Source organism: Cupressus sempervirens, chromosome 10 (genome assembly GCF_028749045.1).
Source record: "Cupressus sempervirens isolate cs-2001-9-10 chromosome 10, ASM2874904v1, whole genome shotgun sequence".
Taxonomy (NCBI): domain Eukaryota; kingdom Viridiplantae; phylum Streptophyta; class Pinopsida; order Cupressales; family Cupressaceae; genus Cupressus; species Cupressus sempervirens.
In genome coordinates this window covers 796,898,288-796,911,749 of record NC_143127.1, presented here as the reverse complement: position 1 = coordinate 796,911,749, position 13,462 = coordinate 796,898,288, and the positions used below count along the sequence as shown (strand labels likewise).

The following is a 13,462-nucleotide window of genomic DNA, read 5'->3' as shown; positions in this document are numbered from 1 at the left end:
CTATGCAATAGTTTAGGCCTTAAAGAAATGGAGGCATTATTTATTGCCAAAGGAATTTGTTTTGTATACTGATCATCAGGCATTACAGTACCTAAATAGCCAAGGTAAATTGAATCAGAGGCATATGAAGTGGGTAGAATTCTTGCAGAGTTATACATTTGTGTTGAAGCATAGAAGTGGAAAATCTAACAGGGTTGCAGATGCACTAAGTAGGAGACAGTTGTTGCTTACAACAATGCAGGTTGAAGTAGTTGGGTTTGATGAACTCAAGAATTTGTACCTCGAGGATCCTGATTTTGCTGAAGCATGGAAAGCTTGTAAAGAACTTGTTGCTGTAGATAGAACCAAGTGGTTAGACTATTTGATTTAGGATGGCATGTTGTTCAAAGGTAGTCAATTGTGCATTCCAAGGAGTTCCATGAGGGAAAATCTGATTAAGGAGAAACACAGTGGAGGGATGGCAGGACATTTTGGTCGGGATAAGACCATTGCCATTCTTAAAGAACATTATTTTTGGCCTCAAATTACACAGGATGTGAAGAAGTTTGTACAGAGTTGCCAAGTTTGTCAAGTTGCCAAGGGGTTTAGTCAAAATACTGGCCTATATCAGCCATTGCCTGTTCCATCAAGGCCATGGGAGGACATAAGTATGGATTTTGTTCTTGGATTGCCAAGGACACAAAGGGGTAATGACTCAGTATTCGTGGTGGTGGATAGGTTCTCCAAAATGGCACATTTCATTCCATGCCACAAAACTCATGATGCTGTCCATATTGCAGACTTGTTTTTCAAAGAGGTGGTAAGACTACATGGTCTTCCAAGAAGTATAGTTTCTGACAGAGATACTAAATTTGTGGGGTATTTCTGGAGGACATTGTGGAAGAAGTTGAGAACAGACTTGAAATTCAGCTCCACGCATCACCCACTGACTGATGGCCAAACAGAAGTGGTAAATAGAAGTCTGGGCAATTTGCTGAGATGTTTAGTTGGAGATAAGCCCAAGGGATGGGATTTGATTCTACCACAGGCAGAGTTTGCTTATAATAACTCTGTAAATAGGAGTACTGGAAAATCACCATTTCAAATTGTATATGGGAATAGCCCAAGGATTGCACCAGAATTGAGGAAGATAGAACAAGGGGAGAGGACAAGTGCTGAAGCTGAGGAATTTGCTGAACACATCAAGCGTCTACATGAGGAGGTTCAAGCACACATTATCAAGATGAATCAAGAGTATAAAGCTAGCGCTGATCAAAGGAGAAGACATAAGGAATTCCAAGTAGGGGATCTAGTCAGGGTGCACTTACGAAAAGAAAGATTTCCAGTTGGCACTTACAACAAGCTGAAAATGAAGAAATTTGGCCCCTGCAAAGTTTTGAAGAAACATAACTCAGGAAATGCATATGAGGTGGAGCTACCAGATGGTATTCACATTTCTCCTATTTTCAACATTGCAGATTTAACAGAGTATCACGATGATGGTGCAGATGAGGAGCTGGTTTTAGAGCCATGTCCAATTCCTGCTTCTAAGAAGGAGGAGATAGAAGACATTCTAGATCATCGTGTGGGTAGGAGTACCAGAAACAGGCAGTATGAAGAGTATTTGGTCAAATGGAAAGGACGGCCGATCGAGGACTCAACTTGGATTTCAGCAGCTGAGGTTTCCCATTTGGGATTTCCTCTACCTTCCATAAAGTGACAGGGTCACTTTTCAATCTACCCTGGGTGTCTGATGCAGGAGCATCCAGAGGTATAAGGGCAATCCTGTGTCACCCAAAAAATGTACTTAGACTTAGTTTCTGTTTCATGTCTTTACATTTTTGGATACCCATTTGGCTCAAATAAAGGTTCCAACTCTCAGAGTTCAACTATCAGTGCGTTTGAAAATCCCGAAAAAATAGGAGCATGTATTTGGGCCATCATTTCGGTAAACTAGAAGGTGTGAATTGACCAGATGAATGTAATCATGATTTAGAGCATTCCAGAAAAAGAATCAGGTCAATAGGCCCCACGGTTTGAAAGTTATTGCAGTTTTTTGGGTTTTGGAGACCTCTTAAGAATGCTTCAAAGTCAGGTTTGGGGCATTAAATGACCTCGAAAAGGGTCGAAAAATGGGGGACGAGCGAAGCTTGTCCATAGGGCTATAGAGCGCTTCGAGAGCTTTTCAAAAATGTAAACGGTTCGTCAATCAGAGCTACGGTTCAAAAGTTATGCCTCCCGGAAGTTCAGCTACAGTTTCTGGATTCTTCTAGAATTGCACCGACTTCTAATGCAGCTTCCGGAACCTTCTATTTCATCGGTGGATGCCTACTAGCACTTTCTAGAATGTACTCCTAGTCCTTAACCCTCCGGGGTCTATTTAAGGAGATTTCTGGCATTGTAAAAGGCAGTTCGGATTGGAGCTTGAGAGGAGGTGCTAAAAGGAGAAATATTCTCCAAATTTATGCTATTGTAAGCCCGTAGGGCATGTTTTGAAGTTTATTTTCTCTGCACTGTTTGTACTAGCTTATTTTCTCAGTTAATATAGTTCCCCTTTTCTATTGTGTCCATTCTGTTGTTGGGTTGTGTCCCCATCAGAAGCACCTGCAGAGATCCTCTTGTCTTCATGTTAAAGGGGCACTCTTTTGTCGAATGGCCCATGATCTGACAAATGTCACAAAATTGATTCTTTGGACATGATCCTTTTGTGTGACCGTCGGTCTTACACTCCGTGCACCACAACTCACTGCCTTTTGGCTCCTTCTACATGTTTTTAAACTCCTTCATCATGCAGATCACGTCCTTCTGTAAAGCGCCGACCTTCTTGCTACTGCATTCATCATCACTGCTATCTTCTCCGGCAGGCTCGTCGTCATCAGAATCAGATGAGCTAGTGTTCTTCTTCTTTGTTTTCTGCTCACTTTCGAGGTCCAATGCTCTGTTATAAGCTTTCGTGTATGACAACGGTGGCACAATTTTCATTTTCCTTCGCAACTTCAAGTGTAGGCCTTCCACGAACCATCTTTTCTAAAGTCTGTCTACTGGCTTACTTTCCATTTTGTTTATCAAGTCTTTTAATTTCCTGGCATAAACGCGAACGGTTTCGTTCTTCCCCTGCTTAGTATTGAAGATCTCTGCTATAATTTCATTATCATCCCGCAACAGTTTAAATTCTGCCAGAAACTCCTTTTTAATGTTATCCCAACCGTTTAGCTTTTGTGGATCTGTATCAGTGAACCAATCAATTGCTACGCCTTGTAGGGTGGCCGAAAATTGCCTCATCCAGTCGTCTTCATCAGTTATCCCATTTGCCTTCCAGATCGTTTCACATGTTTTGCAATGTCGAATGGGATTGGCCGTACCATCGCCATTGAACTTCGGCAGTTTCTCTTTTGGTCCCGCCACCACAATTGGTTTCTGTAAACAGGCGTTGCTCGGTCCTGCAACACTGGTGCTCTTCACTCTCACACCGGCGGTCTGCACTCCCACACTGACAGTCTGTACTCCCACACCGGCGGACTGGTCTCCCACACCGGCGGTCTACACTCCCACACCGGCGGACTGGTCTCCCACACCGGCGGTCTACACTCCCACACCGGCAGACTGGTCTCCCACACCGGCAGTCTGCACTCCCACACCAGCTGACTGCACTCCCACACCGGTGGATTGCTCTCCCACACTGGCGGATTGCACTCCACACCGACGGACTGCTCTCCCACACTGGCGGACTGCACTCCCACACCGGCGGTCTGCAATCCCACACTGGCAGACTGCACTCCCACACCGGCCGACTGCACTCCTACACCGCTAGACTGTTTTCCCACACCATCAGACTCAACAACTGCGAAACTTGGTGAAGAAGGGTGTTCTGAAGTTGTCCCCTGCGGACGTATATCCCGGACGAAAAGTTCACTCCACGCTCTTGTTGTGTCGGCACTCCAAGTTGTGTGAGTCAATGCTCTTCCATTTGGATTCTCTTCCCTCGGCGAACACAAATTCAAAAACTCCTCCCGTGCTTCTTCCACCAATTCCACCCACTGCCGAGTTTCCTCCAACAAATCTTTTGTGCTCCAATTTCCATCGGCACTCTTCTGAAATCTCCGTCGGCGTTCGGTTTGCTGTGCCAGAATTAAATTCTCTTGCACAGTACGAATTCCATCTTTTCCCTTGACCTTATTCCGATCCTTGTTAAGCTGATTTGGCATTAATCTTCATTCCTCCCACCTTCCAGGTTCATAAGGCAACGGCGCCAAATGTTTACCGCACTGGTAAAGAAATCAACACATACAGACAATGGAACAGAATAGCAGAATTATATTCGCATATGCCAAACATACATTATGCTTCATAAGATGAATAATAATAGAAGATGCTTTACAATGATCCCAGACGGGATATAAATACTATCCGCCGAACCTTCCCGAAGGAGTCCGTCGGCCACAAACATTATGTCCGCTACAAACTATTTACCCGTCGGCTACAAAATACAGAACACCGCCGACAATCATTCCGTCGGCTACCGAAACACCGCCGAGACCATCCAGTCGGCTGACAAGAGTTTCATTTGAATATATAGCTATCTGCAGTATAAAATTGCAATAGCATACATACTACAGAAATAACATCGAGCAAATTCATACACAAACAAAAGCACTAATACCATATTAAAAAGTGCAGGAGTATCGAATTCTTAGGATATTTTTGGGATCAGAACCATGACACAGTTGATTAAATTAGAACAAATATTGAAGATGTAATCATCCAGCATGAGTTAGCATACAAGCCATCAAACATCAAGTATGCAGAATTGGAGATTTACAGTGGCTATCAAAATATGACGATATCATCTTCAGCAATGAGAAAATTCAGAGCTTGTCCTATGTGATGAACAGGAAGAGTCATTGTGCAGACCTAGAGATACTATTTGTAGGAGTAAGACAAAGTATGTTAAAGACTAAAAATATGAATCACAGGCCAATGAAATTTACAAGACGATGACTACAAGAGATAGAGGAAATGTCCAACAAAGTAAAAGAAGCAACCAATGTTCGGCTTGAGCAAGGAAGCACCAAAATCTGATTGCTACACAATACAATTGCAGAGATAGAAGACTATGCAACTGATTGAAGGAATATGTCTCTGTGATTATAAGATCCCATTATAAGTCTATGTACATTAACTGGATGTAGCCATCATAGTTTGGAAAGCAATGAACCAGTTGGTGGATTTACAAAAGCAAAGATAAGATTAGTCAGGTTTGAAATGATTGGAATAAACTATATGTTTGCAAACAAGAATAGTGAACCAAAAGATGAGAAGTGAATAAGAAGCAAACAACATATATTAAAAATATTAGGAGAATGACAATTAAGGCATCGTGTATATCCTGAAGAGCAACAACTAATATAATAGGAAAAACAACGGCAACGATGGTTATTTACGTAAGAGAAGATGGGCGCGAAGAGCTAGTGTGAATGACAGTGATAGAAGCCCTACCTTGAAGAATTTTGAAGACAAGTCAACAATGATGAGTATTCCAGATTAATAAATCCACATAACACAAAGATGCATTATTGATGACAGCGTATATAGTGAATAATTATACAAAGAGTTGAAGTTGGGTATAGACCATGATATCATTGAATTCATTTTAGAGGAGCCATGAGCAATGTTGGAAATTTCTACATCAGTATAAACAGAGATATATTGTCATATATGAATCACAAAAGCAAAGATAATAATTTTAAAAAGCCACTTCATTGCCTTGGGAAATAGAGAAGAGGCATGCTCCAAACAAATAAAGAAAACCGATTCAAGCATGTCTGAAATAAGGCACGATATATAAATCTGTTTATTACATGGCAACTGCAAAGGGAAAAGGGTTATATCATTTCCAGCATCTATATCTGCAGCGATTCGCTGATTTATCATGGCAATGATTTAGTATATACATAGCAACTACCGCATAATAGCTGGACTTAATATTCAGTATGTGCCCACGGAGATAATGATTAACAAGAGCTCTTTGCGAGCAGAGTCCCTGCCTTTTAGGGTTGTAGTGGGGGTTGTAGTTGTTAGTGATGCGTTTGATGCAACCTCCCCAAAGTTAACTCTAATAATAATTTTATTTTTTGGTGACTACAATAAAGGTAGCTATTGCAGAAGACCACAATGGTATCTATTCTCTATTACAAACATAAATGATTGTGCTAGATGCATTTCTACCCTAATGTCTGATGTTTTATGTGGGAATTTTTCGTGTTATTTGATATTCCGTACTTTTACATATGTATTTTTTCACTGAGATGTATTTTAGGTTGTTCATGTAAAAGACTCCATATAATAAAACTTAAGTAAAAATGTAGCCAAACTTAATTTGCTTCATAGATTATTATTTTTATTAATATATACGTTTTAAAAATAAAATAAAAACTAAAACTTAGTTTAAAATGTAGCCAAACTTAGAATGCTTCATAGATTATTATTTTATTTTTATATGTACATTTTAAAAATAAATTTAAAACTAAAAGTTTAGTTTAAAATATAGCCAAACTTAAATTGCTTCATAGAATATTACTTTTATTAATATATATATACATTTTAAAAATAAAATAAAAACAATCCAAAGCAAAAGTATAGCCACATTTTATTCAAGATTTTATTAATGAGATCCACATGTCAGTGTATACAGAAAAGAAGGTGCAAGAAACTATATCAATATGGTTAAAAAGACAAAATTTCTGACGTCCACCATACTAAGCTGATATATATTTTCTATTTTGATTAAACTTTCACCTTTATCAATGTTTCTCATTATATAATGACCCATTATCATCAAGATGAGACTCTTGACGGGATAAAAAAAAATTTCTTATATATTTCTGATTTTTCATGATTCGGAACAACGAGATAACAGGAGTGAAAAATAAAACCTGATTGCTGGAGCAAACTGAAGGAGTGAGGTGGCTAAGATTGGAAAGAAAAATGCAATCTTAGTCTCTGTCAGATTTGACAACATGGCTCTGTTGATGCAGCACCGACTAAGAAGTTTGTAGAAACTATTAAGCAAACTCTGACAACAATATTTATTGCATTCTTATCCTTTGCATGTTTTTTCAGATTTTCCAGTTCAGAAAATAGGATTTATACCCCAGGAAAATAGTCATCTTCCAATCAGAAAAATACTTTTTTCCATCTGTTAAATAAATTTAAAAATAATCAGTCTAAAACTTTAGACATATGATACTTGCTGGAAAAAAAACGAAATTGAAAGGGGGTGAAACAAAAACATTAGTTCCCTGCCTATAAGGCAGGGACTAATAACATGGAATGTTATCGTGTTTTTAATGGAAATGAATGATGCTTACACAGATAAATATATGAAGATTAAATCAAAGTTATATAGCTTCAAGTGGTGCCGTCAGATGTCAACATTGGAAATAGAATGGATGGTCACCACAATATATTGTATGGCTTGCAAAAATGATAGTTTGGGTGGATACGTTACGGCAACAGATATTTACCAAATACAAAGGAATGCCACGATGGAGTAACGATGACACTAAGAACAGTGGCAAGTCACATGGTTTCTCTATAACTAAAGGCATGTCTGTACAACATGGAAAGTCGTGACTTTTATGGATTGAAGGCATAATAGAAGTTTCTTATTAAGAAAGAAAATGTTAAGCAAGGATGTGAAGAAGATTGAGCTGTGAATAAATAAAAGGTGTGCAAGAACAGAATATTAAAGAGAATGTCCACAAAAAAGTAAGTGTATAATATCAGTGGCAACTAAAGAATATATTCAGATTTAATGAATCTGATATATATCTATTTAGAGAGAGGAAAGAGTGTAAGCAGAAGAATATATATATATATATACATATATGATGAAGGCATAAATTGTGTGAAGTACTTGAGAAAGGAATGAACATAAATAAAATATATTTTATATATATTATATGCAAAGTATAAAAGGGGAAAGTGTACAAATTCAAAGAAGAGATTATAGCAAAAGGAAAGAAGCATAATCGAAGTATCCATCAACAGTTGAGCAACATTGTCAAGGTTGAACAAAAGTTTGTGTACAATGGGTTGGTGCTCATGAAGACAGAAGTGGGATTTGGTGCTTCCAGTAGGTCGGAGCTTGTGAAGTGTGGATGTTGGAGCTTCTAGTGAGTTGGTGCTAATAAACAAAGGGGTTGGAGCCTCTAGCAGGTTGAAGCCTACAAATATTGGAAAAGAACAAAGTTTTTATAAAAGCATTTATTTGTCATGGTTTTCTCCCACATTTGGTTTCCACGTAAATCATTGTGTTCATGTGCATAAGTGTTCATTTTAGTATTTGAAGTTATTGTTTGGATTAAAGTTTTAAATTGACAAAGTTGTTATTATACTGATTCGCACCCCCTCTTAATATAATCGTGTGTTCTTCAAATAGCTTCCTAAACAATGACTATTTCATCATAAATAGATTTTCTTCGAACAAAGCCTGTTTGTTCCTCACTGATAAGATAGGGAAGAAGTTTTAACATCTGATTGGCCAATGTTTTGGATAGCAGTTTATAAACAGCATTATATAGTGCAATCGGCCGATAGTCCTTAAAGCTTTCCACTGACACCAATTTAGGAATTAGTGCAAGAAAAGTATGCTTAACTTCTTTGAGTAGACCACCAAAGTTTCTAAAACTGTCCAAGGCCTTTGTAATTTCCTCACCCCAAAAATACCAACACTTTTGAAAAAAGAAGGTTGGGAAGCCATCAAGCCCTGGCAATTTATCTAGGTCCATTTGGAAGAGAGTAGTTGTGACCTCTTCCTATAAATTTTGTTTAATAGGGCTCTATTATGCTCTTTTGTAACCAGTTTTGGAATATAGTTAAGGAATTTTGAAATGCCAGAGAAGACATTTCTAGATTGTTCACCATGTTTTCAAAGAAAGATACTGCCTCCGAGGCTTATCTAATATGATATTTTCCTTTTTTTTATCTTTGCAATTTTATTACTAGCTCTTTTCTATTTGGTACTATTATGAAAAAAATTGGCATTCATGTCCCCTTCTTTTAACTAGGTCTCCCTAAATTTCTATTTCCATCATATTTCCTCTTTGGCTAGGATATCTTTCAAATTTAGTTTTGAGTCTTTTTCCTTGAGATATAGGCTTTCATCCATTCCTTTCTTAATGACTTCTGAGTTAATAATGGCTAAATCAGACTCTATCTCAGCCTTGAGGATAAAGATATTTCCAAATTTAGTTTTATTCCAGTGAATAAGACTTTGTTTGATAACTTTAAGTTTATGTACTACCTTATACATTTTGGAGTCTGAAACCTCCGAGATTACCCACAATTCTTCAAGTAATTTAAGCAATGACTTGTCTTTGAACCACATTAATTCAAATTTAAACGGATTTCTGATCAGGGTTCCTCTTAAGTCAATTGCTAGAAGAACCGGATAATGGTCAGACCTGAAGAAGGGATGAGTTTCAGATACCAGATGAGATACCTCATTAGGGATGTTTCCTAATATGAATAATCTGTCTAATTCCTTTGCTATTTGGCTAAACCCTTGTCTTCTATTATTCCATGTAAAAGAATTATCCTTAGATTTGATTTCGAAGAGAGTAGATGGAGCTATCCAGTAATTAAAATCCATTGAGGCCTATGATAATTCTGCCAGACCTCCTTTGTTTTCAGAGGAGTTTGATATTGCATTGAAGTCCCCTCCTAATACACAGATGGTTGGAGTAATTGCATATAATAATTTATTTCTAGCCATAGGCTTCTTTTATCTGCTGTGGGAGTGGGACCATAAATACTAATGAATATATTGTAGATTGGAATTTAGACTCTTTATTTGAGCAAATATCCAATATCTCTCACTTCTTAAGGAAGTGATACTAACCAAACGAGGGTTCCAAATGACAGCCAAGCCCCTAGAAGCCCCTATGGCTGGGCTTTCAAAGATTTCTCTAAATACCATCTTTTTCCTAAAGCATTTAACTCTTCCTGATTCATTTTAGTTTCCTGAATAATAATTATGTCTGGTTTATATTGACTTAGACATCACTTCAACAAGCATTGTTTGTTAGTGGAATTAAGGCCCCTAAGATTCCATGTCATGACCTCAATGACCTTCATTTCTCCGTGGGAAGCAACTTCCCCTTCCCTACATCAAGAGACTAGTTAATTTGATTTAGCCTTATGGGTCTGCATCTTGAGTTCTTAGCTCATTTAAAGATGTTCTTCCTCTTTTTTTAGGAATCTTAATCAATTTTGGGGAAGCCAAAGGTTCCTGAGATTGTTCCAATCCTCTTAGGTTGTCAAAGTCCTCCATCCTTATCAAATCATTTCTCAAGTCCTCATGGGTGTATCCTCTCCCCGCCAAGAACCAGGAGTTTTTCAATTAACCTTGGTTTTTCTAGCTTTTTGTCTTGTATAGCTTTTCTTTTGAGTCACCATTTGGTGCTCCTGCTTTGGTCGGCTCTTTTGTTTGTATGCTCAGTCCCATAAACCCATGTGGTTTTTTCATTGGACATTAATACTATTCTCTTATCTTATCTTATCTTATCTCAAATCTGAGGCCTTCTTTAACAGAATCCTCTATGAATGTATTGATTAAATCTTCCATGAGTTTCACATAGAAGACTTGATTAAATCTATTTCTATTTTTGAGATAGAACGTCCCCTTCTACATGAGGTGACTGTGGGGTTGTTTTAAGAGGAGAAGGGGGACTCCACTATGGATAGGATCTAACAAGAAGGGATAGCTTGAATGACCCTTTCAAATCCTTCATTGTTATCCAGAATAGATTCTGGAATAGAGTGCAAGATGTTCACTATCGTTGATGGCCCTTGATCCACATAGGCCACAGATGGTGGGGTTGAGGAAGCCACTTCCTTTAACCGCTAATCCTCAGCAATTTGTCCTTCCCTAAAATGGGATCTAGAGGGAAGCCCTCAATACCTCCTATAAGACGGGATACCCTATTTGAAATAACAAATCCTCCACCCTTAGGATTAAAGGAAATATCAAGATTAGGGTTGAAAACAGACGCCCTTAAAGCTTTTAGAGATTTTAAATCTTTTAATTTAATGCATTTCTTACATGCTGCCATGTGATGTTATCAAAGATCTTACCACTAAAAAATCTCTGGTTCCAGATGGTAATAAAAATTGTTTGTTAATATCCTTATTTGCTTTAAAATGATGTTGGAAAATTCCATTTCGATCAATAGTTAAGCATTATTAGAGGAACTAAAAGAACCTTCTAAAAGAAGCATTATTTGCTTTAAAATATCCTCTAAAAGAACCCAAAGAGTTTCCAATGCAACTAAGAATGTTGCTCTGGAATAGTTCTACTTGGATATCTTTAAACAAAATCCATTTCATAACTTTAACATTGTTAAAAACTTTGGATCAAAATTAGGTTCCCATTTTATGAATTTTAGATGGTGAACTTTCAAAATAATTGGGTACCCATACAGTAATATTTTCCTTAGTTCAATTGTAGAGCAATCTAGGAAAAGAACAGTATTTTTAAGGGCGGAGATTCTTACCTGATCCCGGAAAATGGTTTTGAGCCAATCCCGAGCTAGGGTTCCAGAGGGATCCACACCATACCATTTGGCGAAAAAAGGCCATTTGATTGGCATTAATCCCAAAGCCCATTAGTATAAACGTTGTCGATGATTAGGGTTTGCGTTTAATTTGTAGGTAGATTCCTTGAAATGCTAGGGGGATTCACTCAAAAACTTGCCTCCATCATTGGGGCTTGAACCATTTTAACTGGGTCCTTCTGTAGAATGGGAAGAGCCAAGGGAGAGCCTTTCTGTCGCCTAGAAGGGCCTAAAGGAACAACATTTGCCCCCAACATTATACTAGAAGAACTTATGAGAAGAACCCACATTCAATTATTCTTTGAAAGGCCATTAGTGTTTTCGGATTTACCATAATGGGCATCATCCCTTTCGATCCGTCTTCTTTAAGCAATGAAATTCATTGGATCTTCGATCAATGTTTTAGAAATATGGCCTAGGGCAGCTTTCCTCTTTGCTGAAGTCGGGCAATCATCCATCAATGTAGAGAAAGAATTCCTTGTCACAATTTGAGCCAAAGGCTTAGTATTTAAAGCACCTGACCAAGAAGATGAATTGTAACCACCTAGAGAAGCCGAAGAGGAAGCGTACCAACCATTAGGCTTTCGTCGATACCATGAGTGAAAAGCGGCGAGAGCTCGCTGCCGAGCCATTTTTTCTTTTAAAACATTTGATCCTTAAATATATTGAGTACTACAAAGTCCATCAATTGTTTAATGGAATGCCAATCTGCTTAAGATGAATGATCTACAAGTTTCTTTCTAAAATTTGGTTAGGGCCATAGTATGATGCAAGAGCCATTAGTCTTGCCAACCAATGGGGGTTTATACAAATTTATGCAACCAAAAAAATTCATATGCATATAGGTAGAGGTGTGAACAGATATTATTTAAGGACAAGACACTTGAACCTTCCAAATAATACAAAAGGAATTCTTGTATATTTTCTAGTTTATGGGTAGGTTGAAGAGAACATTGCAGATTGGAATTGAAGGTATAACACAAATTTTTAGTGATCTCACCAAAGGGAAATGATAGTTAGCTCAATTAATAACTCAAGTGATGAAAAATGCAAATACAAATAGGGTATATCAGGAGTGTATGCCCAACTTTTCTTTTAACTAAGAATGAGATTTAATTTAGTCCATTCATACAAACTCTTTGGAAGAAAGAAGATATAAAAACCTACAATTAAGAGATTATTTATGCCGTGATATTGTTCAATAACAAATTTCAACTTGTCCAAACTCAGTTATATAATGTAATGTCCCCTCTTTAGCAATTGTCAGCTATGTGGCCATTAGCCTAGTTTTGCATAGTCTCGAGGGCTAGCGAGGAGTTCAGAGGGAGCTTGGAGTGATTTGGCCTAGTCATTCCTAGTTTGAAGCCAATTGGAGTTTGTTTGTGGGATCTTTGGATGGAATTATTATTTATAGTAAGTTGACTGGGCATTAGAGTTGGCATATTTCTAATGATTGGACTTGAAGATTCGCGTCAAAAGCTTTCCAACAAGCTATCACTTGCTTCATTTTGAGTCCGATTGATATATTATTTTAATGCTTGAAGTTTATTAAAGTAGCATTTAAATTAAATGTTATAATGATAGAGTGTTACCTTAATATTATTTATGTGGGTTGTGTGTTTGAGAGGGGAAGCTCAAGGGAGACATAAGATGTTATTTTATATTATTTTATTTTAAAACACTTTATCCCACATTGCTTGTGAAAAGTGGTTCAACCCTATGAAGTGGAAATAAAAGGAGAGTTGGTGGCCATGGTTTGGCAGGTTGGATATGAGAAGAAAATTAATGTGTGAGATGCAGATGATCTGTTCTTGGCATTAGAGGACGTCTATCCTCTCTTGTGACATTCTAGAGGTCATTCCCTTGGG

At 37.8% G+C, this 13,462-nt stretch overlaps 1 protein-coding gene across 5 annotated transcripts in view; it reads right to left on the bottom strand.

The window, feature by feature from the left end:
* Positions 1–13,462, bottom strand: part of LOC149536317 (Protein kinase superfamily protein) — a 252,316-nt gene that overhangs the window by 98,175 nt on the left and 140,679 nt on the right. The window lies entirely within an intron of this gene.